Source organism: Bufo bufo, chromosome 3 (genome assembly GCF_905171765.1).
Source record: "Bufo bufo chromosome 3, aBufBuf1.1, whole genome shotgun sequence".
NCBI classification, from domain to species: Eukaryota; Metazoa; Chordata; class Amphibia; order Anura; family Bufonidae; genus Bufo; species Bufo bufo.
Window position 1 is genome coordinate 43,352,461 of NC_053391.1, and position 27,058 is coordinate 43,379,518.

The 27,058-nt window shown below is 49.3% G+C and overlaps 1 protein-coding gene across 5 annotated transcripts in view; it reads right to left on the bottom strand.

Moving 5' to 3' along the window:
* ITSN1 (intersectin 1) overlaps positions 1 to 26,530 on the bottom strand; it is a 163,377-nt gene extending 136,847 nt beyond the window's left edge. For all 5 annotated transcript variants that reach the window (XM_040423145.1, XM_040423144.1, XM_040423142.1 and 2 more), the window contains exon 1: positions 26,374 to 26,530. The gene's annotated coding sequence lies outside the window, so the exon portion shown is untranslated. The remainder of the gene's footprint in view (positions 1 to 26,373) is intronic.
* Positions 26,531 to 27,058: the final 528 nt, after the last annotated feature.

A 27,058-nucleotide genomic window follows, 5' to 3' on the forward strand; every position in this document is an offset into this window, starting at 1 on the left:
ATACAATGGATGGCGCTGTGCTTGGTGAGCTGCGAGAGGGGCTGCAGTGCTGCGGTCTCTTCAAATAGTTGATCGGGGAGTCGGACCCCCACTAATCACATACTGATGACCTACCCCCTTCCCCCCCCTCGACTCTCCTGACATGCCTGTTTTAGTACACAACTGTATACCCTGTAGAAATCAGCATTCTGTCATTCCTCTGTTATTTCCCCTGGAATGTGACAACTGGATACTACTATTCCCCTTGTCAATAGAGCGCACCCCAGGCTGACCGCTTACGATGTCCGATCATCACGGGACACACCCTATAGAGTAGGGGAATGGCAACGCAGAGTTGTCAACTTATCAAAACATTTCCGGAGGGGATAACAGAGTAACACCACAATACAGAGTTTGAAGCTCCAGAACTGTTAGCCGTGTCCGTCCACCACATCTGTATGGGATGCAAACGGCTTGGCTCGCTCAGTCTCTGGATTCTGTGAGGCCTGTTTCATACACTTTTTTTTCCCCCAAGTTTTTTTTTTTTTATTAGTGTTTTTAGGGTACTTTCACACTTGCGTTGTTGGATTCCGGTCAGGCAGTTCCGCTGCCTGAACTGCCTGCCTGATCAGGCAAACTGTATGCAAACGCATGTCATTTTTTCAGACTGATCAGGATCCTGATCAGTCAGAAAAATGCATTGCGATACCGGATCCGTTTTTCCGGTGTCATCAGGCAAAACTGATCCGGTATTTATTTTTTTCACATTTTTAAAGGTCTGAGCATGCGCAGACCGGAATACCGGATCCGTCAATGCGGCAATTTGAATGCCGGATCCGGCACCAATACATCCCTATGGGGAAAAAATGCAGAGCCCGGCATTCAGGCAAGTCTTCAGTTTTTTTTTTGCCGGAGATAAAACCGTAGCATGCTACGGTTTTCTCTTTTGCCTGATCAGTCAAAACGACTGAACTGAAGACATCCTGATGCATCCTGATGATGGATTGCTCTCCATTCAGAATGCACGGGGATATGCCTGATCAGTTATTTTCCGGTATAGAGCCCCTGTGACGGAACTCTGTGCCAGAAAAGAAAAACGCTAGTGTGAAAGTACTCTTAGGTAAAAGACTGCCGCCTCCAGATATTAGATTTCAAGGGGTTATCAAACATTTACCAATTTTTATTATTATTTTTTACTTGCCGCCCCCCTCTCCCTCCGTCACTGGACCCGTAAGGCCCCTCTCACACGAGCCAGTTTTCTGCGTGGGTGAAATGTGTGATGTGAACGCACAGCACCCGCACTGAATCCTGACCCATTCATTTCAGCATTCAGTACATGAACGCAGTTTTTTATGTAGCACTTGTACGTTGCGTGGGAGAAAAAAAAATAAAAATAAAAATTGCAGCAGGTTCTATATTCTGCGTTTTTCACGAAGCCCTGGCCCCATAGAAACGAATGGGGCTTCAGTGAAAAACGCATTACATCCGGAAGCAAGTGCGGATGCAATGAGTCTTTCACTGATTGTTGCTTAGAAAAGTTTATTTATTTTTTTTTTTTAAAACCTTCAGTTTTTTTATCATGCGTTTGAAAAAACACATTGCACCCGCGTGGAAAAAACTGAACGCAATCGCAGACAAAACTGACTGAACTTGCTTGCAAAATGGTGCGAGTTTCCCTGAACGCATCCGGAGCGAATCCGTCACGTTCGTGTGAAAGAGGCCTAAAGGGAAGTATACTTACCTCTGTGGGTAGGTGGAGGGTTAAAAATAACAAAATAAATCTTTATTGAAAAATATTATAATAATAAAATCACTTGGCTTATGTTACCCAACTTGAGTCAGCAGAAAAAGACCTAGGAGATTAAAACACTTATCAATTTTAAGACCACGGCTGTGGTTTATCTTACGACGCGCGCCTGTGGTTTACAGTAAGTACATTGGGAAAACGACCCGCGAATTTAGACGCAGAATAGGGGAGCATCTGAATGATGTTCGTAGTAAGAGAGAGACATCAGTGATTCACATTCAGGGAACACTAAGATCATGAGGTTCCGAGGCAGTGAACATATCCGACAGATGCCACGCGGAGGAGCGCGGGATAATAGATTATTGAGGAATAGATTTTCCGGATGCACACGGAGACTCCAAAAGGCTTAGAGCGAGCGTAGCAGCTTCTCCTGCTTCATAGAACAATAGAAGTGTCTTCGTACAGTCGGCTTTTGACATTATCCCCTTGAACACTTGGGCAGATGAGAACATCGTCTCAGGTCACTGTATTTAATATATGTCACGTTACGTGGCTGTCCCTTTGATCCGTTACATCTTTAAGTGGCCCCAGATGTCACATTGTGTCTCATCCTATGGTTGGAGCGGCTCCCGGTAAGTCTGGACCAGGATTTTCATTATTGCGCTGCTTCTAATCTGTGGTGTCTAAGGTAAGTGATACAACTGTATTACTGCCGCGTACTTACCTCGCTTATGTGCACCTGCCACTCTTATGTCTTAATTTGCCCCTGGCCGGCTGTCTCAGCCGCCTAAAGATCCCCCATGTTAATGGAGTTTGAGAGAATAGTTGCTTAAAGGGAACCTGTCACCGGGATTTTGTGCATAGAGCTGAGGACATGGGTTGCTAGATGGCCGCTAGCACATCCGCAATATCCAGTCCCCATAGCTCTGTGTGCTTTTATTGTGTAAAAAAAAACAAAAAACGATTGTATGTGAGATGAGTCAGGGACAGGACTCATCTCAGGTTAATTTGCATATGTATCAAATCGGGTTTTTTTACACAATAAAAGCACACAGAGCTATGGGGACTGGGTATTGCGGATGTGCTAGCGGCCATCTAGCAACCCATGTCCTCAGCTCTATGCACAAAATCCCGGTGACAGGTTCCCTTTAACATTAATAGCAGCATGCGATCGCGTTGCGGGCCGTGCTGGCATTCTCCTGACACGCCCCCCCTCTCTGATTGGATGTTGGAGACAGCGCCTATCCTCCTAAATCACACAGCTTCCTTACTTAACCAGCGAGAGTCGGCGGCGCGCTCATGGCCATCATAGCGCCGCTGATGCGGCTTCTGGCACGTGCAGCGTCCACCGCCGGCTTCTCTCACTTACGGTCAGATACTTTAACTTTGTGCCTTTGCTCCTGATAAAGTGTCCTGTTCAATAGGGGCACAGAAACGCGTTGAGCAGACTCGGGGCTTAACATTCTGACATCAGTGCTGGTGGAATCATTAGTAAGAGCAGGGAAAGAATTCTGAGGGTCAGCAGAATAGCCGTGTTAGGCTAGGTCTACACGGCGACAAGGCACAACTATACTGCTACATGTGTCGCGCAACAATTTTTATAATGATAGTCTATGGTGTTGCAATGCGACATACTGCGACGCGACATTCGCAGAAAAAAAAAAAAAATCTATCTCGAATAGATTTTTTTTCAACTGTCGCGTTTGCAGTGCGAAACCAGACTATCATTATAAAAATTGTCGCGCGACATATGTCGTCGTGTAGACCTAGCTTCCCCTTCGTGCTGTACTCCCTCGTCTCACCCTGAGCGCTTCACGCTCTGGCCAGGTACCTGGCCAAGAGTGACAGTAGCCACAAGAGTATATCGCTGATATATTGGGATCATATACCCATTGTAAGCGAATACTGTGCGTCTCTGTAGTGAACATATGGTACATACCACAGGACCAATTCCGGATGTCCAGTGGTTGTTTCAAATAGTGCCTTTAATTTCCTGGGAACCTGGTCGAAGCAGAGAACCTGCACTTTTCATGCATACAGTTGCAAGAAAAAGTATGTGAACCCTTTGGAAGGATATGGATCTCTGATCTGTTTGTAATAATACCTTTTCATCAATACTACGATGGTATGTGATTGTAAGATGTACTTTATTCTTTGAATAAAAATAAATTTGGTTAAGAATATAAAAAAAAATATATATATATATATATATATATATATATATATATATATATATATATATATTTTTTTTTATCTGATCTTCATCTAAGGGTACTTTCACACTAGCTTTTTTCTTTTCCGGCGCCGAGTTCCGTCCTAGGGGCTCAAATCCGGAAAAGAACTGATCAGTTTTACCCTAATGCATTCTGAATGGAGAGTAATCCGTTCAGGATGTATCAGGATGTCTTCAGTTCAGTCTTTTTGACTGATCAGGCTTTTCAGAAAACAGTAGCATGTTGTATTTTTACCTCCGGCCAAAAATCCTGAACACTTTGACTGAACGCCGGATACGGTCTTTTTCCCATTGACTTGCATTAACGCCGGATCCGGCGTTAATGCAAGTATGTGAACCCCTAGACTAATGACCTCTCCAAGAGCTAATTGGAGTGAGGTGTCAGCCAAATGGAGTCCAACCAATGAGATGAGATTGGAGGTGTTGGTTACAGCTGCCCTGCCATATAAAAAACACACACCAGTTCTGGGTTTGCTTTTCACAAGAAGCATTGCCTGATGTGAATGATACCTCGCACAAGAGAGCTCTCAGAAGACCTACGATTAAGAATTGTTTACTTGCATAAAGCTGGAAAAGGGTTATAAAAGTATCTCCAAAAGTCTTGCTGTTCATCAGTCCATGGTAAGAAATTGAGAAAATGGAGGGAGAGTAGCAGCAGTGCTGAACTTTCTAGGAGTGGCCGTCCTGTAAAGATGATTGCAAGAGCACAGCGCAGACTGTTCAATGAGGTGAAGAAAAATCCTAGAGTGTCAGCTAAAGACTTACAAAAGTCTCTGGCATATGCTAACATCCCTGTTAGCGAATCTACGATACGTAAAACACTAAACAAGACTGGATTTCATGGGAGGATACCACAGAGGAAGCCACTGCTGTCCAAAAAAACCCATTGCTGCACGTTTTCAGTTTGCACAAGAGCACCTGGATGTTCCACAGCAGTACTGGCAAAATATTCTGTGGACAGATGAAACCAAAGTTGAGTTGTTTGGAAGAAACACACAACACTATGTGTGGAGAAAAAGAGGCACAGCACACCAACATCAAAACCTCATCCCAACTGTGAAGTATGGTGGTGGGGGCATCATGGTTTGGGGCTGCTTTGCTGCGTCAGGGCCTGGACGGATTGCCATCATCGAAGGAAAAATAAATTCCCAAGTTTATCAAGACATTTTGCAGGAGAACTTAAGGCCATCTGTCCACCAGCTGAAGCTCAAGAGAAGATGGGTGTTGCAACAGGACAACAACCCAAAGCATAGAAGTAAATCAACAACAGAATGGCTTATTAAACAGAAGAAAATAGGCCTTCTGGAGTGACCCGATTGAGATGATGTGGCATGACCTCAAGAAAGCGATTCACACCAGACATCCCAAGAATATTGCAGAACTGAAACAGTTCTGTAAAGAGGAATGGTCAAGAATTACTCCTGACCGTTGTGCACGTCTGATCTGCAACTACAGGAAACGTTTGGTTGAAGTTATTGCTGCCAAAGGAGGTTCAACCAGTTATTAAATCCAAGGGTTCACATACTTTTTCCACCTGCACTGTGAATGTTTACATGGTGTGTTCAATAAAAACATGGTAACATTTAATTCTTTGTGTGTTATTAGTTTAAGCAGACTGTGATTGTCTATTGTTGTGACTTAGATGAAGATCAGATCACATTTTATGACCAATTTGTGCAGAAATCCATATCATTCCAAAGGGTTCACATACTTTTTCTTGCAACTGTATATAGGTATTGCTAGAATCTATAAGCATACCTCCTGCTCTGACCTCTGCCTTTTAGAGTTAAAGGGGTATTCCCATCACGCTGTTTTATACTTACCTGCTCCCGGCGCGCTGTCCACTTCCTGGTTTCGGCAGGGGGCGGGCTCTATCTTGATTGAAGTCTTCTCTCTGCCGGGCCGCGCGCTGGACTGAACGCACACGCCGCCGCGCATGCGCCCTGGTGACTTCTTCCTCGCAAGTATACTATACTGGCCAGGAAGAAATCACCATAGCGCATGCGCAGCCTCGGCGTGCACTTTCAGGACTGCGCACGGCCGGCAATAAGAAGTAGTCTGCGCAAGCGCGGCCACCGCGATTGCGGAGAAGAGCGGTGGCCGTAACCAGGGGAGACGGAAGACAACAGTCAGGTAAGTATATGTTCATTTTCTTCTAAGGTGGGAATTAGTTTATTAAAATATATTTAGAAAAATGATCACTGTTAAATCATTAACAGAGATCATTAAGATGGGAATACCCCTTTAACACACAACTAAGTCTAATTTATACACTAGTCCCGATCGGCCTGTTTTTTTCTGGTGACTTAAGTTAGGTAACATAAGCCAAGTGATTTTTATTATATTTTTCAATAAAAGATTTATTTTTGACAGGGCCAGGCCAGCGTTGGTTCTCCTGCTGGCCCCGCCTGGCGTGTAAATCTCGCACCTGCGCCAAATACTGAATGTGACGGCGCAGTGAGATTTACACGGCAGATGGGGCCAGCAGAAGAACCAACGCTGGCCTGGCCCTGTCAATCAAGATAGAAGGGCGTGGAAATGAGGTGGTGCGACATCCCCCCCCCTGCTCCTAGAGGCTCATTTGCATATAATTAAAATTAAACAAAAAGGGGGGCATACTTAAATAAAAGAAATGCAGAGTTAAATTCAGGTGACATTTTCACATCTGCAATGTCAGCCTGTTTAATAGCGAACATTGGGGGGACAGAAACCCTTCAAAAAAGCACCATAATGAAAAACAAAATAGTGCCGTTTCTCAGCTACATAAAAAGTTAGAAAAGAACCATAAAAATACATAGGACTAAAAGTTCAGAAACCAAAAAGTTAGAAAGTGACAGTGGCGCAGCCGACGGGAATGAGGATTACGTGTAACTGTCTTTTTACATCTAGTTCTCAGCGGCGACAGAGAAAACCATTTGCCGAAGCGTCCAGAGTCAACACAGCTGCCGCCTCTCCCAGGGACACGCACAGAACGCAAGCAAACATTTCACATGTGGGTGTCCGTGCCGAGCAGAGAGGGGCGTCCGGTCACAGGTCAGCAGCAAGTACGAGAAGCGGATACGGCATCAAACCAGGGAAAAGTCAAGAGATTTTACACTGGAGGTCTTAAAGGGAACCGGCCACCTCCTAAATGCATGTACACCCGCCCGCAGTGTGATACTAATCATACTTTTCATCCTGCAGTCCGATGCTGCATAAGGTCAGAAAACAATCTTTTATCCTTCGTCCGCGCTAATTTGCATGTCAGCTTCAAGTCAAGGGGGCAGCGGCCTCCCTGCGTCAAGTCAAGGTTACCGCACCTCCTCTTGCCTTTGAGCGACAGCCCACAATTCAGCTTCGCTTTTCCCAAGTCTCGCGCATGTGCGGTGCCCTCTGTTTTACTGCGCGATCCATGTATGGGGGCTAGAGGTTGAAAAATAGAGGACTTCCAGCATAGCGCCCTTAGGACTAGCCCACAGTCAAACCAGTTAGTACAGTGGGTCCCACACCCACTGCCTGTTCTAGGTATCTGGTTGCAAGTGCTCAACTTCCCTGCAGTGCCGCCACAGGTCAAATGAGGAATTACACAGTTTACGCTTAAATCACAGTTTCTCATTGCGGTCTCTCTCTGCTCCACAAACAGAGGAGGGTCTTGAATGAATGGGGGGGGGGGGGGGGGGGGGGGAGAGAGAAAAACCGGAATTAGTCTTACCGGTAATTCTGTTTCCATGAGATCATCACGACGGCATACAAGGAGATTGACCCCTGACCTCTGTAGGGGCAGGAACAGAGAAAGGTTAAATACCCTCCTCCCACCACCAACACCAGTGTTTCCAAAATCACACAGAGCAACCCGGTGGTGGAAAATAGTGAAACAAAGGTATTACTTCATACCTTCTAGAGACCTACTAGGTCAAAAACGATTTAAATCATAGGGAGGGAATAACGTGCCGTCGTGATGATCTCATGGAAACAGAATTACCGGTAAGACTAATTCCGGTTTTTCCATAGCATCATCACGACGGCATACAAGGAGATATAAAAAATATATCAGTTAAGGGGGGGCTACAGCCTGGAGGACTTTCCGCCCGAAGGACAGATCAGAAGATCTGGAAAGATCCAGGCGATAGTGCTTTATAAATGTATGAATGCTGGACCAAGTGGCAGCACGACAGATTTCCTCCAGAGAAGCCCCAGCTCTCTCCGCCTGAGAGGAAGACATGGCCCGAGTGGAATGGGCCCTAATGTTGACTGGACATGTAAGGTTTTGTATTTGGTAACAAAGACTAATGGCTTCTTTGAGCCATCTAGCTATAGAGGACCGGGAGGCTTTTTGGCCCTTAAATCTTCCTCCAAACAGGACTAGAAGATTGTCAGATTTCCTAAACTTCCCCGTCACCGTGATATAGTTTAGGACTGCCCGTCTAACGTCCAGAGAGTGAAACGCTGATTCTTTATTATTAGAGGGGTGCTGGCAAAAAGAAGGTAGGGTAACCTCCTGGCTCCGATGAAAATTGGATACGACTTTGGGGAGAAATCCAGGATCCAAACTGAGAATAATTCTATCATCTAGAATACAGAGGTAGGGTTCCCTGATTGATAGGGCTTGTAATTCCCCTACTCTGCGGGCTGAAGTTATCGCAATTAAGAAGGCCGTTTTCAAGGACCATAATTTTATTGGACAGTCAGACATGGGTTCAAAGGGTGGTAAAGTAAGGCCTGTAAGAACGATGTTCAGATCCCAGGAAGGGACACGGGCGGTGATCGTTGGGCGGAGCCTCGTCGCCGCCTTAATGAATCTTTTGATCCAACGATGGCCGGCTATATCTTGGTCAAAGAAACAACCTAGGGCTGAGATTTGGACCTTCAAGGTAGAGGGTCTAAGTCCCAGGTCCAGACCTTGCTGTAGGAAATCCAGTATTCTTTGGATGTTGGGTTTACGCAAATGTGGCGATTCGTCCCCACTCCAGGAACAAAAACGTTTCCAGATCTTAAGGTAAATTGCTGACGTTACCTTCTTTCTGGAGGCTTTCAAAGTAGAAATAACTTCGTCTGACAGGCCCTGAAGCTTCAGGGTTTGGGACTCAGGATCCAAGCCGCCAATTTCAGAAACTGCGGGTTTAGGTGTAGAACTGGACCCTGCTGGAGTAGATCCCCCCACACAGGAAGGAGCCATGGATCTTGTAGGGAAAATTTTTGGAGGGATGAGAACCAGCTTCTCTTTGGCCATAGGGGAGCGATCACAATCACCGTGGCCTTGTCTTGAAGAATTTTTTGTACCACCTTCGGAATTAGAGGAAGTGGAGGGAAGGCATAGCACAGATTCCAATGCCAACGAATGGCGAAGGCGTCTAAGGCATGAGGTCTGTCCCTGGGGTTTAGGGAACAAAATGTTTCCACCTTTGAGTTTGCCCTGGTGGCAAATAGATCCACGTCGGGCATCCCCCATTTCCTTACTACTAGCCCGAATATTTCTGGACTTAGAGACCATTCTGTATGGTCGATTCTGTGGCGACTGAGAAAATCCGCTTCCTGATTTAGTATTCCCTTCAGATGAACTGCCGATATCGAGGCCACATTCTGTTCTGCCCAAGCAAAGATTTTTGTTGACAGTGCTTGTAGGGTTACGGACCGCGTTCCCCCTTGATGGGAAAGGTAGGCAATGGCCGTAGTGTTGTCCGACAGCACTTTTATGTGATGATGACACAACATCTCCTCTGCTACCTTTAACACCTCCCAGACTGCTCTCAGTTCCCTGAAGTTCGATGACTGGGATCTGATCGAATATGGCCAAGTGCCCTGGAACATACGATCCCCCACCTTTGCACCCCAGCCGGACAGACTTGCGTCTGTTATTACCTGGACCTGGGGAGTCTTCTGCCACGGATTTCCCCGTGATAAGTTTCCGTGGTCTTTCCACCAATTTAGGGACTGCAGAATCTGAGTTGGTGGACTTACTTGATGATCTAGAGAGGATTGGCACCTGTTCCAGACACTCAGGATCCAGGACTGTAGGGGTCTGAAGTGTATTTGACACCAGGGAACTGCCTGAATACAGGATGTTAGCAGGCCCAGCAGACTCATCGCCTCTCTGATAGAGCAGGATCTTCTTTTTTGAAAGGACCTGATCTTTTGTTGGAGAACTGATATTTTGTCTCGAGGTAGGAATACCGCTTGCCTTCGGGAGTCTAGGATCATCCCTAAGAAACGAACTTCCCTTGAGGGGGTGAGGACGGACTTTCCTTTGTTCACGATCCACCCCAGATCGTCTAGGATGGAGAGAAAAAACCTCAGGTTCGCTGACTAGAAGGAAATCGTCCAAATAAGGGATTATCATAAGTCCCTGTCTTCGGGCAAAGGCGACCATCTCTACCACTACTTTGGTAAATATTCTTGGCGCAGATGAAATCCCGAAGGGAACGGCCCTGAACTCTTAGTGATGGACGTTCCCTGATATATCCTGGATTGCAAACCGGAGAAACTTCTGTGAGTCGGTGTGAATGGGAATGTGGTAATAAGCGTCTTGTAGGTCTATTGTGCACATGAAGACGTCTTTGCTTAGCAGAGGGATTGTAGATGCTAGGGTCTCCATCCTGAATTTTTGATAACGGATGAATCTGTTTAGTGGTTTCAGGTTTATGATAGTCCGAAAAGTGCCTTCTTTCTTCCTGATTAGAAATAGGGTAGAATAGAAACCCCTGCCTCTTTCTGGAGGCGGGACCGGTGAGATTACATTCATTAAGTGAAGTTTCTGGACTCCTTGCCAAAGGTTCATTTGGAACCGTGTCAGTGAAAATTTGTTTGGGGGTCTTGAAGACCACTCTATTTGGTAGCCTGCCCCGACTACCTTGGAAATCCAGGGGTTCTGGGAGATGGATTCCCATGACCCCAGGAATCTTGAGAGTCTTCCCCCCACCCCGACGTCATTGCTTATCGGAGGATTTTGGGTGGGAGAAGGATTGGCCTCTTCCTCTTCCTCCTTTTGGATAGCTTTGCCCCTGTAGTTTTTTTCTTGACCCGAGGAGGGGCGAAAAGGATACCGGCGTCTGGAGGGGCGATCTTCCGGAAACCCCTTCTTTCTGTCCGCGGCCTTCTCTAGAATCTTATCTAGCACCGGGCCAAACACATATTCTCCAGAAAAGGGTATGGAACAGAGCTTCAATTTAGACGTCTTGTCCCCCGACCAGCACTTCATCCAGAGGGCTCTTCTGGCTGCATTGGAAAGTGCCGCGTCTCTGGCGGAGAATCGGACTGATTCGGCAGAGGCATCCGCCAGGAAGGCCGTGGCGGATTTTAAAAGAGGGAGAGAACTAAGAATTTGTTCCCTAGATGTTCTATCCTTAATATGAGTTTCCAATTCTCCCAACCAAAGATACATGGATCGGGCGACTGAGGTAGCCGCAATATTGGTTTTAATATTGAACATGGACGCCTCCCAGGATTTCCTGAGAAGACTGTCCGCTTTACGATCCATTGAATCTTTAAGTTGGGAGGTATCTTCAAATGGGAGAGATGTTTTCTTGTTCACTTTGGCCACCTGTACATCGATCTTGGGAATTTCATTGAAAATTTTAGATTCCTCTGGATCAAAAAGCAACCTATTTTTGAACGCAGCCGGGACTCCCAGACGTCTTTCTGGATCTGCCCACTCATCAAGGACCATATCCCTAATACTCTCGTTAATGGGGAACACACGAGTTTTCTTGACCCTTAGGCCCCCAAACATTTCTTCTTGTACTGAATGGGTACGTTGCACTTCCTCCACGCCCATGGTCGACCTTACTGCCTTTAATAGGTCGGACATTTCTTCTGTAGAAAAGTAATATCTACGACTGTCATCCACTGAGTCTGTATCAGAGACTCTCTCCCCCTCTTCCCATGACTTAACGGAGTGGGCACTTTCATCCGCCATAACTTCTAGGTCCGGAGGGGACGGAGACCTAGCCCGCTTCCTCTTAGGTTGCGGCAAGTCGGGGGGATTAGTGGACAGGTGGGCCAGGGATGAACGGATCTCTTCCTGAATCATAGTTTTCAATTCCTCTTTTAAGGAGGGTGCTTCATCCCGTACAATATTAGAAATACAAGACTTGCACAACTTTTTAGGGTAGTAGTCAGGAAGTCTGCTATTGCAGGAGATACATTTGAGTGTTTTTTTGATTTTTTTCGGGGCTTCTTTAGCCTAAAAGAGAGGAGAAGGCAGGGCATGACCACTAGAGGGAGAGAGAGAGAGCAAGAGGGGGTCAGCAGAAGCGAGCTAGCTGCCCCTGGAAATAACTTCCTCTCTCTCTTTTTCCCCCCTTCCACCTATTACAGCAGGAGAGGGGGATCAACAGACTCCCTGACCTGCACAAACAATACCCCCGAAGGGGACTCACAGTTGGTAGCAGCGCCGGTGGCTCAGCTCTGGGGGATCGCTCAGATGCAGACATCGTCCTCTCTGCAGGCAAGGGTTCCGCACCAGTGGGGACCGATCCTGGGAGCGTTTTGACACGGGCGGTAACCAGCGTTTATGCCTCGGTTTTAAACTGGGCTCCACGCTGCCGCCGCGACGTCACTTCCGGGTCGCCGGCCGTGACGTCATAAACATGCGCTCCATGCGCCGGCGCGCACCCAGCTATCGCCCAAGTAGGCTAGGAGGGAGTCTGCGCCAGGGAACAGGCCCCGGAATAACCAGGACGAGATAGGCCCTGAACCCCCTGCCCAGCGTTAGTACTTGGACCGCGGGAGGGCAGGGGGACGCCATGCTGGATGCCGGCGTTTTCCCAAAGGTAACGGAAAAATAAAAAATAAACAGGTTCCATATCCTTAGCTTCATCTCCCTGCATACAGGGAGACCTTTCTCTGCCCTGTCCTCTGTAGGGACAGGAAACACTGGTGTTGGTGGTGGGAGGAGGGTATTTAACCTTTCTCTGTTCCTGCCCCTACAGAGGTCAGGGGTCAATCTCCTTGTATGCCGTCGTGATGATGCTATGGAAACCTAGTTTTACGTTTTTCCGCACCCAGGTGAACATGTGTCTGTGGTGAGAAGGCTCCTGCTGCACCCAAATATTTGTACCCTTGTCTCCTTGGGGCACCAGTCTCTGAACTATACATAACATAAGATCTGTAGGATCGTAAAGAGGGGAAGAGGAAAAAAAAAAAAAACAGAAAGACGACTTACCCCATTATCACAAAGGACTGCCTGAACCTACTGTACAGATTAGAATGGGTTCCCTCCATCCTTGGTATGCAGAACCCACCTGTAATACCGCTAAGGAATGCACGTGTGGCATGTGGACTGATATAAGGCCTACAAAGCGATGGATACCAGGACCCCGGATCCAATCTGCTGCAGGATAGTCAGAGGGTTTCCTTCAGGTCTAAAGGGTGAATGGGATGTCCACAAGTAGAACGACGACTGTTACTACACTGCGGTGCCCAGCGCATACACAGCGTGGCTTCTGGATAAACAATGGCACACAGTGAGAGGAGCCTAACATCAGGATATTCCACAGGAGGTGCGGGAGCTGGGCTTCCCCAGGTGTCTTGCACTGAGCATTTCATAAAGACCTGGTTGATCCTGCCAGTAGCATATGCTCGTCTCAAAGATTAAGCCATGCCCGTGTAAGTACGCACGGCCGGTACGGCGAAACTGCGAATGGCTCATTAAATCAGTTATGGTTCCTTTGATCGCACGACAAGTGTATTTAGGGCTTTCTAGGGCATATCCCAGGGTTTAGCCACCAAGAAGTGGCGTCGCCCCTTTCGGAGTGGGTGCTCCGCTTTTAGGCAGGGATAGCCTAAAAGGGACACGTCATCTCCCGACTACTTCCACTCGTGACTTCATAACCGGGTGGGCATCATTTCTTAATCTACAGAAACCGTGAATTAATCCATCAAGCGGCAGCACGAAAAGGGACATCCAGGGACAAGACATCTTCCGACTATATGTGGTCTGGTGACCTTAAACCCGGTGGGCGTTATATTCCCAAATCACAGCAACCGTGAGTTATTTCATCAAGTGGCACCACGAAAAAAATCACGGGAACCGTGAGTAATCGCACCAAGTGGCCCGCACTGTATACGTGTAGGATATAATATGCCCTAGATATACCTGTGCACTTGTTTACAATATATCGCTAGTAGTTATCTTGTTATATCATAGTATATCGCGTCCCACTAGTTCTTCTGTGGACTTGTGATTATATGAAACTATCGTCTTTAGGTGAGCGTTAATTATATTTTATATTATTCTAAGTTACATTGTAGGGGTTTTTGCTCTTTGTGTAAGCCAAATTGCACTGAACATTGTAAGATGGAGCAATACGTATACAATAATGATCATGAGTAGAGAGTCTGGCAACGGTACACTGCACAAGTATATTGCCGGAAAAATCCGGACCCCTGAGGAAGCTGCATCTTCCAGCGATATCGGCGGGATCAGTCGGGGCACAGCCGGGGGGGGGATCAGTCGGGGCACAGCCGGGGGGGGGGGGTTGGTGGGATCAGTCGGGGCACAGCCGGGGGGGGATCAGTCGGGGCACAGCCGGGGGGGATCAGTCGGGGCACAGCCGGGGGGGGATCAGTCGGGGCACAGCCGGGGGGGGGATCAGTCGGGGCACAGCCGGGGGGGGGATCAGTCGGGGCACAGCCGGGGGGGGGATCAGTCGGGGCACAGCCGGGGGGGGGATCAGTCGGGGCACAGCCGGGGGGGGGATCAGTCGGGGCACAGCCGGGGGGGGGAATCAGTCGGGGCACAGCCAGGGGGGGGGGGATCAGTCGGGGCACAGCCAGGGGGGGGGGGGATCAGTCGGGGCACAGCCGGGGGGGGGAAAATCAGTCGGGGCACAGCCGGGGGGGGGGGAAAATCAGTCGGGGCACAGCCGGGGGGGGGGGGGGAAAATCAGTCGGAGCACAGCCGGGGGGGGGGGAAATCAGTCGGAGCACAGCCGGGGGGGGGGGGGGGGAATCAGTCGGAGCACAGCCGGGGGGGGATCAGTCGGGGCACAGCCGGGGGGGGGGGGGGATCAGTCGGGGCACAGCCGGGGGGGGGGGATCAGTGGGGCACAGCCGGGGGGGGGGGGGGGGATCAGTCGGGGCACAGCCGAGGGGGGGGGGGGGGGATCAGTCGGGGCACAGCTGGGCTTTTGATGTGTAATCTTATCAGGAGCTACCACCATGCTTGCTGTTTTAATCAATAAAGTGTTCTCTTCATATCTGTATATTGTCCTGATGTGTATTTCATGTATATGCGATTTTTGTGGTGGTGGTGGCTGGCCGGCCTCTACTACCTCTTCAGGGGGCCCGGCGAATAGTCTGTAATACTTCCGGGGGTCCGGTAAATGGCCTGTATTAGTTCACGGGGTCTGGTGAATGGCCTGTATTCATTTAGGGGGATCTGACACGTGGTCTGCAATAATTTAGGGGGTCTGGAGAGTGGTCTGTATTAGCCCAGGTCTAATAATTCTGGACAATTTAAGCTTTTTTCATTATACTGCCCAGTAATCTGATGTCGGCAATATCTGCAGAAAGTTCTGTTCTACCAGAAACCCCACTACACAGCCACCAGTTAGTCTGCGTTCACACACATCTATAGTCTGAATATGGAGATGTGGATAAGTGGGAGCAAAGAAAAAAAAAAAATAATAATAAAAACGACTCCAAGAGGCCTTCAGCCGTCCCAGTCATTGTGCGCAGGAATGAGGCCGACAGCGAATGTGCCAATTCACCGATTACTCAGGGTTTTCTGTGGTAATGAGAGTTCTGCAAGAACGGGGTCATTCACAGGAAAAGGAAGGACATTCCAAGAAGAAGCAGCAGACTCAGCAGCTCTGGAGGCAGCGCGGCAGTCCGCACGTCCCGGCGGGATCGCCAGCAGCAAAACACAATCTGTGCCTGCGAGACGGACTTTACTCTACATCCACGTGTAGGGAACAGGCCCCCAAACATCACACCTGTAAGTACAAAGCTTTCCTAGGAACACGAAAGGAACATCTACAACCAATCGCGGAATTGCTAATCTGGATTGTGCTGCAGATTCATTGTGAATTTCACCTGCATTTACTGAAGAGTGTAAAAAACCGCTATAAAAAAAAATAAAAATTATAAAAAATAAAATTACAAAAAAGAAAAAGAAAAGACAGCATTTTCCAAACCCTGTCCACATGGTCTGTAACGCACCCTAAAAAAAATTAAAAATCACAAAATCCACAAGTAACACATGCAGACCGGTCACAAAATAGCTGCAGATTTCACTCAATGCAAAAAACTGCAGTAAATCCAGATCAAAATCCGCACATGTGACAAGTCTGTGGAGGTCGATCATGACACGTGCAAAGCCACCATAGTAGGAAGTGACATCGAAAAGAAAGCTTTACAGAGGACACGTCCCCTCTCCTGACAGGTCTGTTTTATTAACTACTTGCATTCCCCATGTAATAACACTTCTGCAGCATCTATTCTCTACGAGTCTGTGCTGCGCCTTTTCTTTATTATTCCTACTAAATGTTAGAAATGAATTGCCAGCAGTTTGCAATGAGGGTCCAGATGGGTGTTACCAGCTGCGGTGGGTGTCCCTGCATTCTGACATTGGCAGCACTGATTGGATAGCGTCAGACCCCTCCACACTGGTAACACCCAGCTGGACCTTGACTACAAGCTGCTAGTAATGTATTCATAACTTCTAGCAGGAATAATAAAGGAACGACACACCACAGAGTCATAAGAGATGCTCCAGAATGGTTATGGGGAATGCAGGTAGTTACTAAACCAGACCCGTCAGGAGATTCTGGGGCACATTTACTAAGACAGCTTTTTATACTGGTCTTTACTTCCCCCCTCATCTATGTCAGCCCTTGCGCCTGGCAAGAAAACGTGCCAGGTGTAAATGTTAGTAAACCGCCGACTCTGCCAAAAATGGAGCAAAACTGGGCGTGCAACTAAATATTGTCACACCGCCAGTTAAAGAGACGTGCAACTATTTTTTACTAAAATAGTCGCAAGTCCCTTAATAAGGGTCCATTCACACGTCCGCAAAATGGGTCCGCATCAGTTCCGCAATTTTGCGGAACAGGTGCAGACCCATTCATTTTCAATGGGGCCGGAATGTGCTGTCCGCACCCGCATTTGCGGATCCGCACTTCCGCATCCGTGCTTCCGTTTCCGCAAAAAAAAAAATATAGAAGATGTCCTATTCTTGTCCGCAATTGCGGACAAGATTAGGCATTTTCTATTATAGTGCCGGCGATGTGCGTTGCGCAAATTGCAGAATGCACATTGTCAGTGTCCGTGTTTTGCGGATCCGCAAAACACTTACGGACGTGTGAATGGACCCTTATAGTCTACGGGTCCATGAAAATGGATGCCATCCGTGTTTAGTCCAGGTTTCGAGGATTGCCGATAGGAAACCCCTTGAAATTTTCAGCCTAGTAGTGTCTATGAAGTACGGGTGACACATGGAGGCCAAAAAAACAACGGACACACTGACCAAGCACGTATCCTTCATGGAGGAGCTGCTGACCATCTTGTCACTGATGTCATCACAGACGGATACAAGATTCTTAACATTTCAGAAATACCCTCCAAATATTACACCTGAGCCCCTGCATCTCTCAAGTGCATGGAGAGGCGGTGGAGCAGGCACACTCCGTATTCATGGTCCAGGGGACGGCAGCGCTCGTCCATCTTCGTCAGAAACCGTGCATGCACGACCACTACTCCATTCTAATGGGAGACATGAGTTTCCCCCGTTCTCGTCATGGGTGGGGGGTTACTCCCATCAGGCACTTATCCTGCGATAGGTGATCTCATTCTGGAACAACCCTTTTAATACAGATCACCCGATCACATGAAGGCTGCAGGTCACCCAGCTGCTCATTTTCCCTGCAGCGGCCACTACAGGGCAAATGTGGTATTACATTTTGCCATTCAAATGAACAGCCAACCCACAGCCATTGCTCATTAGCAGTCCTCTACATGGGCTCACAGAGGGGGGTCCTCAGCGCATTATTCCCCTGTGGACAGTGACAGGTCTATGTAAGGGCTTTAGAAGCAGACAGATGGATGCAGGGCGATCTGTCCACCACCATTGTCCTTCAATGCACAAAAGCAGCAGGGGGGCTGCCTTTGATAGGGAATGGTCCCACTGAAGATCTTTCAGGGGGCTACCACCGGCGTTGTCTGCCCCTGGTTCTTTCAGTAGGTGGTGGGTCCTCTCTAAGTTTCTTTTTCGAGTCGCCCCTCCACCACGAGTTGCTTCTAATGACCACAACACGGCAATTACCATACAAATGAGTCCGAGCCCCCATTCACTGCGCTCCCGTCTAACCTCGTTGGTGCGCCTCGTCGCCCTCGGCCTTGGCTTGGAGCAGGCTCTCTTCTGCCCGATTTCCATTTGAATTCTTTCCCTATCGCCTACCATGGTACCTCTTTTGCATTCACTCTTTGCCAACTTCCCGCTGCCCCTTATTTAATGCATCAATGGAGGGACGTTCCTTCCAGGCAGCATTAACTAATGATTACACAACACGGACACAAGGCTCTGACGCACGCCGATACCATCCAGCGCCACCAATCCACCTGAGCGCACCGCTGCGGGTCCCCTAACCTAGGGGCCACAGTGCTGGACTGACGCAACCAGTCATCTATACCGCCCAGGGTTATTATTTTTACTCTTAATGGGTCCAAAATTGATTACATATAGAATAAAGTAATAGGGCAGAGACGACTAACCTCCGGCACTCCAGCTGCGGTGAAACTACGACTCCCAGCATGCTCCATTCACGTCTGTGGAGTTCTGAGAACAGCCTAGCAAGTGGGCATCTTGGGAGTTGTAGTTTTCCCACAGCTGGAGTGCCGGAGGTTAGCCTTCACAGGTATAGGGGCTGCAGTCCCAAACTCCCTGCGTCTCTTCACAGGCAATGAGCGGTCATGTGCTGCAATGGTGGACGTGACCATGGACGGATCATCACAGTTCTGGTCCGCAGGGGACAGGACATGGCACTTCTGGTCTGCAGGGATCCGGAAGCATCCGGGTTGGGGTTTTTCTTTTTTTCTTTATGCTATACACTTTTGAAGCCAATTGCTTTGGGGGTCGGACGACCCCTTTAAAATGATGAATTGCTAGGGGGCCCCCCTCACCAACTGGGAGAAGGATTCAAAGTTTTCCAATTCAAATGGGCCAAGCAAGCAGCAATGGGTTCTTCCCATAGGGTGTACCGAGTTTTTAAGTTACCACCTGTCCAGCCTGGGATAATGGGTAAGCAGGACGCTGGGTCCAGTTTAACTGTCCTGAAGGAGTGGCAGGTCGAGCGTGCCCCCCCTGCGGCTCCATTCGTCTTCAATGGGACTTGCGGAGAGATCAGCTATTTCCGGCGGTCGCACAGAGAACGAGTGGAGGGGTACGAACAAGGGAACAGAACCCGTCCTCAGGATCGGTCGGGGGTCTCCGCAGTCCCATATCCACAACTCCTTCAAAGTGCCAACCAAAGTCACGAGACCCCCTATTTTCCTGGTAAGGGTCCCAGAAGAGAGGTCCCCCACCCATCAGGCACTTCTGATATTATGGATATGCCCTGAAAGCTCCAGATGGGAGTAGTAGTAGTGGCTCAGACTATTGGGATATGAAACAGACAGATTATGGTCACCTGCCATACACGGGCCGCTGCTCATAAGACAGAAGGACTGGGCGTGTTGACATCCAACTGCCCGATCCTTCTCTCCCCAACGCCTGCTGCACGGGAAGATCCAAGCGGCCTCCATCCACATAGAGATAGTCCATCACTTCAGACCAGTTTAATTCAGGTTCGTGTCCCTTTAAGCACCATTTCCGGACACCGTATTGACAATTGAGTCAGGGTGCCGCGGTCTGAACGGCATCATGTCACTGATAAGATAGGCAGTCATAATTCTTTCCTGCGCAGATCGCTTCCGTTTACAGACCATTTCGGAAGCAGAGTCGTCATAAAGGCAGCGAGTCATTATCTGAGTCTGACAGGACAGAAATCCGCGCTGATTTACGTGTAATCCGGTCTTCTAAGCTGGCCACACGCGCGGACACGTCTCAGACACCTACGATCTCTCTCCCCTGCGACTGTGCAGGGCTCTTAAATCGGTGGCAAACTTCAAGCATTCCCTGAGAGCCTCATGGACACGCTGGGAGTAAGGCCCCTTTCACACGAGCGAGTATTCCGCGCAGATGCGATGCGTGAGGTGAACGCATTGCACCCGCACTGAATCCGGACCCATTCATTTCTATGGTGCTGTGCACACGAGCGGTGATTTTCACGCATCACTTGTGCGTTGCGGGAAAATCGCAGCATGCTCTATATTGTGCGTTTTCCACGCAACGCAGGCCCCATAGAAATGAATAGGGTTGCGTGAAAATCGCAAGCATCCGCAAGCAAGTGTGGATGCGGTGCGATTTTCACGCACGGTTTCTAGGAGACGATCGGGATGGAGAGCAGATCATTATTATTTTCCCTTATAACATGGTTATAAGGGAAAATAATAGCATTCTGAATACAGAATGCATAGTAAAACAGCGCTGGAGGGGTTAAAAAATAAATAAATAATTTAACTCACCTTAGTCCACTTGATCGCGCAGTCCGGCTTCTCTTCTGTCTTCTTCTTTGCTGATTGCAGGAAAAGGACCTGTGGCGACGTCACTCTGGTCATCACATGGTCCATCACATGATCCATCACCATGGTAAAAGATCATGTGACGGACCATGTGATGACCGGAGTGACGTCACCACAGGTCCTTTTCCTGCACACAGCAAAGAAGGAGACAGAAGGAGATGCCGGGCTGCGCGATCAAGTGGATTAAGGAGAGTTAAATTATTATTTATTTATTTTTTAACCCCTCCAGCGCTATTGTACTATGCATTCTGTATTCAGAATGCTATTATTTTCCCTTATAACCATGTTATAAGGGAAAATAATACAATCTACAGAACACCGATCCCAAGCCCGAACTTCTGTGAAGACGTTCGTGTTTGGGTACCAAACATGTCGATTTTTCTCACGCGCATGCAAAACGCATTACAATGTTTTGCACTCGCGCATGTTCCCGCAACGCACCCACACCTTTTCCCGCAACGCCAGTGTGAAAGAGGCCTTAGTTATTAAGCTGCAGAGCCACAGGCTTGGGGCCCCTGCTCTATAAGGAACATATCAATCCACCGGAAGGAACACTCCGTCCAGTACTCGACCCGCTCATCATTTTAAACTGAAGCAGAGAATCCTGCATGGTCAGATTAAGGCTAGGTCTACACGACGACGACAAGTCGCGCGACACACAGGGCACAACTACACTGCAACATGTGTTGCGCGACAATTTTTATAATGGTGGTCTATGGTGTCTCACTGCGAAATGCTGCGACGCTTGCAGAAAAATCTAAAGGATTTTTTTGCGACTGTCGCGTCGCAGTTGCAGCATGTCGCAGTGCGACACCGTAAACCAGGCATCTCAAACTCGCGGCCCTCCAGCTGTTGTAAAACTACAACTCCCACAATGCCCTGCTGTAGGCCGATACCTGTAGGCTGTCCGGGCATGCTGGGAGTTGTAGTTTTGCAACATCTGGAGGGCCGCGAGTTTGAAATGCCTGCCGTAAACAATTATTATAATAATTGTCGCGCGACATGTCGTCGTGTAGACCTAGCCTTACGCTACAAGCGTTTTATGAGCCAATTAAACTCTATGGGGTTATTCACAAACATGGCTTTTTTTTTGGTGAATAACCCAATTCCATGTGCCCCCCTCCCCCCACCAGTGCTGCTGCTCAGCTGTGCCAGGCTCTGGACAGAATCCGTCTCCTTCCACCTCTGGCAGCTGACAACATATATCCCCTTCTTACTTGCCCCTGCATAAGCAGTCTCCTCAGCAATACAGCCAGAGGATCGCTCTGCAGAGACCTGGCTGTCGGGAGAGTCACTGGGCATGCACGTCCACCAGTACTCAGCTCTGCCGGTGGACGTGCAGGATGCAACAACCTTTGAACACCAGGTGGCGCCATGTTATGTAAGTAAATGTCAGAATTCTTTACTGGATCATTTTTAACAGTGTGTAAGTGGCAAATATGATTTTTCTTTTTTATGGACAACCCCTAAGAACACCCAGTACTGCCTCCTGGCACAGTGATGTAACGTGCACCTCAGCAGGAGATTATTCTCACTTCATACCATGGATGCCTGGAGCGGCTGAGCTGCTGATAAGACTGAGTAATAACCAGGTTATGTGACCAGAAGCTAATGAGCGAGTGATCACACCCCGGGCGAGCACCGCTACACACCCGGGTCACCAGAGGGACACAAGGGATAGTCATAGCGTGGGAGTAATAAAACCCAATCAATAGACGTTGCTCCATCTTTTAAGACATCTGTACCCCACTCCTTATTAGAAGATCCCCCCCCCCCCCCCACAATTTATTAGCTCGAGCGTCTGGTAGGCCACCACATCCGTAAATCACCAAGGTGCCTAAAACCTCAATGGATGCCATAACATACCATTATACTACCTGGAGATCACAGCATCGGGGGCACCCGCTGTGACCGGCCCCTCACACGGCAACGGGGGGGGCACCCGCTGTGACCGGCCCCTCACACGGCAACGGGGGGGGCACCCGCTGTGACCGGCCCCTCACACGGCAACGGGGGGGGGCACCCGCTGTGACCGGCCCCTCACACGGCAACGGGGGGGGCACCCGCTGTGACCGGCCCCTCACACGGCAACGGGGGGGGCACCCGCTGTGACCGGCCCCTCACACGGCAACGGGGGGGGCACCCGCTGTGACCGGCCCCTCACACGGCAACGGGGGGGGCACCCGCTGTGACCGGCCCCTCACACGGCAACGGGGGGGGCACCCGCTGTGACCGGCCCCTCACACGGCAACGGGGGGGGCACCCGCTGTGACCGGCCCCTCACACGGCAACGGGGGGGCACCCGCTGTGACCGGCCCCTCACACGGCAACGGGGGGGGCACCCGCTGTGACCGGCCCCTCACACGGCAACGGGGGGGCACCCGCTGTGACCGGCCCCTCACACGGCAACGGGGGGGCACCCGCTGTGACTGGCCCCTCACACGGCAATTTGACGGGATGCGGCCGAGCTGGACACTGCCAACTACAATGGGTTATGGCAGGAATTTCAGATTTAGAGGCAAAAGACTATTTAAAAATAAAAAAAATAAGTGACGTCCGTGGCCTCCTCATAGGTCAGTGACGTCAGATTCTTTGGTCACACGGGCTATTTGAATGGGACTGAGCTGCAATACCAAGCACGGCCACTATACAAGGTACGGCGCTGTGCTTAGTATGCCGTGAGGAGGCCGGAGGCCCCAGGAGTCGGACCCCAGCAATCAGACACTGATCGATCACCTGTCCTGAAGATAGGCTATACATGTCAAACTCCTGGAAACCCCCTTTAAAGAGGGAATTCCCACCTGGGACATTAATGGCATATGGATGAGTGCAGATCCCACTTCTGGGAATGGAGCCTCGCATGTGCATCCACCCTCCATTCGCCGCTATGGGTGTTCCGAAAAATATCAGATTGCTGGGAATGGAGGGTGGACGCGCATGCGGGGAGAGCTCGCCATTCCAGAGGTGGGCCCCGCACTTATCGGACGTTTATGCCATTTCCTATTGATAGTCTAGAAGTGTCCCAGACGGGTCAACACCTTTAAGAAGTAGGATACGTCCCGCCGTCTGTACGGTCCTCATACTGACACCAACGTAGCCTTTACTGAATCAAAGATGGGGCCCTGTGGTCATTTTGTGGGCGGCTCCCCTTGTGGACGTGTCACACACAGTCTGACCGCGGTCACAGTAATGAGAGGAGTGGTGACATTTAAAAGAGGAATAAAAGAGGAACAGCACAGCTGACAAGTTGGTATTCTGCCAATAGATACTTATAGCACAGGATAAGGGCTCATGCACACGACCGTTGTTGTTTTGCGGTCTGTTTTTCACGGATCTGTTGTTCCGTATCTGAGTTTTTTTTCTCTGATTTAAGTCCTCTTACGTTCCGTTATTCCACAAAACATATCCGTATGGTTTCCGTAGGCGATCTGTTTTTCGCGGATCGGAAACAGTAACTTATTAAAAACCAAACACATGAGCAATATGGGCTGGGCGTAGCATTTCAACAGTACGGATACGCAAAATACGAATATTTTTTGCAGACCCATTGACTTGAATGAGGCCTCGGACCGTGATTTGAGGACAATAACAGCCCATTCACACGTCCGCAAAATGGGTCCTCAATTTTGCAGAACAGGTGCGGACCCATTCATTTTGAATGGGGCCGGAATGTGCTGTCCGCATACGCACTTCCGTTCCGCCAAAAAATAGAACATGTCCTATTCTTGTCCGCAATTGCGGACAAGAAAAGGCATTTTCTATGAGAGTGCCGGCGATGTGCGGTCCGCACATAGCCGGTGTCCGTGTTCTGCGGATCCGCAAAAAACACATACGGACGTGTGAATGGACCCTAATAGGACATGCACTACTTTTGTGCGGAACGGAAATACGGAAACGGAATGCACACGGAGTACCTTCCGTTGTTTTTGCAGACCCATTGAAGTGAATGGTTCTGCGTACTGTCTGCAAAAAAAAAACAAAAAAACGGAACGGAAGCAGAAAGAAAATACGTTCGTGTGCATGAGCCCTCAGTCAGGGATCCGCAAGCTTCAGCAGCTTGTGAAACTACAACTCCCAGCATGCAAACATGCTCGGCTGTTCTAACTCCTACAGACATGAATGAAGCATGCTGGGAGTTGTAGTTTCCAAACAAACAGCTGGCGTGCCGGAGGTTGCTGATCCCGGGGATGGGTCATCAATATCAGACGAGAGGAGTGAGCTGGCACTCGGACGAAGGACGAGCGTCTCTAGTACCACCTCCGTTCCCCCCCATCCTTCCTTTCGGGGAGGACAAACGTCATGGTCAGGATTCCCCTTTAATCGCAGCACGGTGAAAAGTTTCATCGCGTTGTAATAATATAGATTGCATGATTCTGCAACATTTTCAAGATCTCTGCTTGCTTTCACTAGTTTACACCCAGGCCTTATGCACACCACTACCATGTCCATTTTGGGGTCCGCAAAATAAGGATGCGGCGCCGCTGACCTATTGACTCCAACGAGTCCGTTGTCCGCATTGTGCAGAGAGGGGACACACGGATGCGGAGAGCACACGGATGGTCGGCGAGCTTTCCGCATCTGCACGGCCCTTCTGCAAAAAAGATGGAACCGGGGTCAGCAATCTCCGGCACGCCAGCTGCTGTGAAACTACAACTCCCAGCATGCACACACGCTCACTTGTTTTTGTAACTCCCATAGCAGTGAATGGAGCACTCTGGGAGTTGTAGTTTCAGAACAGCCGGAGGTTGCTGATCCCCGAGATCGAACATGTCATATGTTCATGGAAAAAGCAGATCACAGACCCATTAAAGGATGAAACGCTGAGGGTATCCGTATTTTGCGGATCCGCAATTTGCCGAACGCAAAATACGTACATTGGAGGCCTTACACTTCTCCCATGTAGCCTGTCCTCTGAGCAGTCTCCAGGCTGATCCTGCACTGATACATTGTAGCAAAACAATCAGAACAGGAGACTAGTCTGGACACAACGTATCTATAAACCCGTCCTATAGCACTAGCCGGATACGCCTGACCGCCACCCTCCAGATCCGACCGCCACCCCTCCCAACAGTTCTGGAGCTTATAAATCATTGTGCCGTTCCTCTGCTATTCCCACTGGAAATATACTGCCCGCTGGGCGCTACCAGTTGGGGGGGGGGGGGGTATTTCTGTACAGTCTGGTACAGCCATTGCGGATTAGATAGGGAAACCCCACCAACGTCAAATTATTCACATATTTCCAAGAGGGATAAGAGAGGAACTGCACAACGCAGAATTGTTATATCCCGGCAAATAAAAAAATAGTTATTAATGCGACCGCTCCTCTACGACGACATCTCTCCGACCCCTCGCTGCGGATCGCGTCGGGTGGTCACATTAACTACAGCCATACGGTCCGCGAACATGGCGCAAATTGGCAAAATTCAAGTCACTTACTACTGCAACCCCCTAGGCTGGCACACAGCGACAGTTGGCAGCTCCTGGCGAGCGCCGCCGCCGACCAACAGAAATAACGGACACCTTTCTGAGCGTTATAACTGAGGACCAGGCGCCACACGATGACATCACATCCACAGGTCATCACCTATAGCAACCTGATTATTACAATATTGCAGTAAAATCCTGGCTGCCGCCTCGCCAGCGCCCCCTGCGGGCCGTGCCCTCTACCGTCTGCCCTGTGCTCTCCGTTATTACAGATGTGCCCCTTAACCCATGCATCACCGCTGTCTGCAGGCGACATAAAGGAGGCAGCAAGCAGCCCCCCCTCCTCCTCCCTCCAAAAGATGAATGAGTGCACACCCGTTTCGGGTCACCCCACCTCATAGCGTCCGTGCCGTTAGCGTTTGTCCCCCGGATTCATTCAGAGAGAGCGGCGGTCCCGGAGCAGCATGAGCCGTGGTGGGCAGAGGACCGGAGGCACAGCGACCCTCACCCGCAGCACCTCCCAGCGCCTACGGTAGTGACTAGAATGGAGTGGCTCCTGGCATGTCTGATGTCATAGGAAGAGGCGGAGTCTCGTCACCCATGGGGAGGGGCCTCGGGATTTTGCTGAAGTTTACAGGGTGTAGCGTCTAAGCTACCGTACGGACCTTCGACGTTAAGACGTGACGTGATGACAGCCCTAGGTCACGTGGGCCGGTCCGTACCGTGCATGGAGTTTTAGACGCAACCGATTCTACTGAGCAGCAGGTTGTCGGAGAGAGAGGAGCAGATCCTGCAGCCGGGGGAGGAATGATCGCTGTACTGGAGACTGCGTGTCAGAGGGAATGATATACACTGCTCAAAAAAATAAAGGGAACACTTAAACAACACAATGTAACTCCAAGTCAATCACACTTCTGTGAAATCAAACTGTCCACTTATGAAGCAACACTGAGTGACAATCAATTTCACATGCTGTTGTGCAAATGGGATAGACAACAGGTGGAAATTATAGGCAATTAGCAAGACACCCCCAATAAAGGAGTGGTTCTGCAGGTGGTGACCACAGACCACTTCTCAGT